This window comes from Peromyscus eremicus, chromosome 7, assembly GCF_949786415.1.
Source record: "Peromyscus eremicus chromosome 7, PerEre_H2_v1, whole genome shotgun sequence".
Classification (NCBI taxonomy): domain Eukaryota; kingdom Metazoa; phylum Chordata; class Mammalia; order Rodentia; family Cricetidae; genus Peromyscus; species Peromyscus eremicus.
Genome location: NC_081422.1, coordinates 73823601 through 73826206, shown reverse-complemented (window position 1 = coordinate 73826206; position 2606 = coordinate 73823601). Strand labels below are relative to the sequence as shown.

General features: G+C 42.2%; 1 pseudogene; it reads right to left on the bottom strand.

Moving 5' to 3' along the window:
- Positions 1–635: 635 nt before the first annotated feature.
- On the bottom strand, positions 636–2117 carry LOC131914412 (T-complex protein 1 subunit zeta-like; annotated as a pseudogene).
- Between the last annotated feature and the right edge of the window lie 489 nt (positions 2118–2606).

Sequence of the window (2606 nt, the reverse complement as noted above, 5' to 3'; positions counted from 1 at the left end):
AAGACTGGATTTTGTACTAGGTTTTCATTGTACTAGGTGCACATTGATATGGATAATTGGATGCAAAAGGCAATTTTATTAGTGTTGATGTTTTGTTTTTTCTTTATTTTTCATATATGTGGGAGTGATATGTATGTATGTATGTGTCTTGTACTATGCCTCTCCACCTTATTTCCTTGAGACAGGGTCTCTCACTGAATCTGGAGTTAGGCTGGCAATTGCCAATTATCTCCCTGTCTCCATCCCTTTCAGTGCTTTGTATGAGGGTACTGGTGATTTGAATTCAATCACTCTTACACATTGAGCTGTTTCTCCAGAATATATTATGCTTTTAACATATGTACCATGAGCCTCTCAGATCTCTGGAAAGAAGTGCTGGAAGGAGCCATTTGGTTTCTGACCGTCACTGAGTATTTTTGTGTCTTGATATTTCTTTGTGGGTATGTTTTGAGTGAGATTAAGTTTCTTTGACAGAAATGTAAGTATTTTTTTTAAATATGTAATTTTGTGTCATTGTCTCGAAAACATCTTGTTCAGTGGGTTAAAAAGGTTCCACTTTATGACCGTATGCATACACTCAATGCAAAAAAATTTTTTTTACAGTATTGTAACTTGAATAAGTGCCAAATGTCCTGTTCATTTTCTTCAAACGGAAGAGAAAATTCTTTTCCAAATCACTAGAATCTTGGACAAAAATGACCATTTTCCCCACATCATTCTGTAGTATTACAGATTCAGTTACAAGGTAGACTTCAACCTTTCAGAGAAGACATTCCAGCTCTCATGATCTCATCAACCAGGAGAATGTTGGTGGCAATCACAGTACAGGAGTGCAGCAGCTGCTTCTTCACACAGTAGCCATCCCACACACCCATCTCTGCTGCCACCATTGGCTTACCTGTGTTCAAGTCCACACCTACAAGTTGACCCGATTCTGAATGCTCAGCTTGAACTTCAACTAATGTTTCCTGAAGGTCAAAACCAGAGTTCTGCGCAAGAACCTTGGGGATAATGAGCAAGGCGTCTGCAAATGCCTGTACTCCAAGCTGCGCCCTGCCCTTCACGCTGGGCTTGTATTTAATCAGAGCCTCTGCCATTGCCACTTCTACTGCCCGAGGGCCCGGGACAACACAGCCATCATCAATGGTCAGCCTCTCCATGTTTCTCCTCTTGGCCCTGCGCAGAGCCACGATGCCTTCTTTTGCAAGGGCATCTAAGGAAAAGGGGTCAATCCCCTTTTGATGAATGACGACAAATCCTTTATCTGAATCACCACAGACTTTCTTTTTCAGCTCTATTATCTTTTTAACTGTCTTCAATGAATTTTCTTTCAGCCTTTACTAGTTTCTCTCTCTCTTCCGCACTCTTGTAAAAAAAACCCAGAATTCACTTCTGTTTTCTCATATTCTAAGGACACATTGCATGTGAGGATGTAGGCACTTTCTCCTCTTTTCTTCATATCAGGATGCCGTGCTCCATGATCCAAACAAGCCCTCTGATTAAGCTTGTATCAGTTTCAGATTTATGTTTCATCTCCATGATCTCAACCATGAAGAGGTCAATGGGTTCATCTTTTTTCTTAACGGCCAAAATGGAGTCCACTACAGCCTCTGTTAAGACATCTGCAAGTTCAGCATGAACTTTAGTTCGCAGAGATGTTGTGGCCACATCGATCAGGGTTTCTCTGTCCATCTCTCTGCTTACTTTGACTTGTTCCAAAAACTGGAGTGCCTTTTCCTTCGCAGCTTCAAAACCTTCAGTTACTATCCTGGGGTGAAGATCCTCTGAAATGTAGAGGTCGGCCTGCTTCAGCAGCTCCCCGATGATAAGGACATTGGACGTGATGCCATCGTCAGTGACGTCATCCTGGGCTGTAGCTACTTTTGCTGTTAGAGAGGCTGTTGGGTGTTGAATTTGCATTTCGTGAAGCAGCACATTGCCATCTTTAGTAAGCTTGATGTCTCCAGCACCAGAAACAAGCATCTTCATGGTGCCTTTAGGCCCCAAGTTGGTCCTGAGAACACCCTGCAAGCCCCGTGCCCGCTAATGTTCACCGCCAGCGCTGCCTGCGCCCGGGCCACCTCGGCTTTGGGACTTAGGGTCTTCACCACCGCCATGGCTGGCCTAGCTCAGGGAGAGGCCGAGAACAATGTCAGAAATGTAAGCATTAAAATTTGTTTTTTGGTAACCATCCTTTTAAAGCTTTGTGTTTCATTTAAATGATCAAATTTATGCCAGCCTGGTGCTTACTTGGCCCAGGCTGACCTGGAACTTATGATTCCAGGATTGTAGACATGTGCCATCATACCTGGCTAAAGGAGGGTGCTGGGGGAGACTGATGACCTTTCCTTCAGATTGTATACCTACAATGCAAAATAGTATCAGATCCCAGACAATGTTAACAAATCACAACTCTTCTCACCAGCGGTCACCTGGTGTTCTTGTTTAATTCTATAGCCAGGCAAACATTCATGTATTCTTACCCTTGTTTTCTACTATCATACTCATTTAGTCTTCATTTATTGGTATATTTCTTGTGTTAATTAACCAGAGGAAGTGTTTTTTATTTTTGTTTTGTCATAATATTTGAATACCATATTTTGACA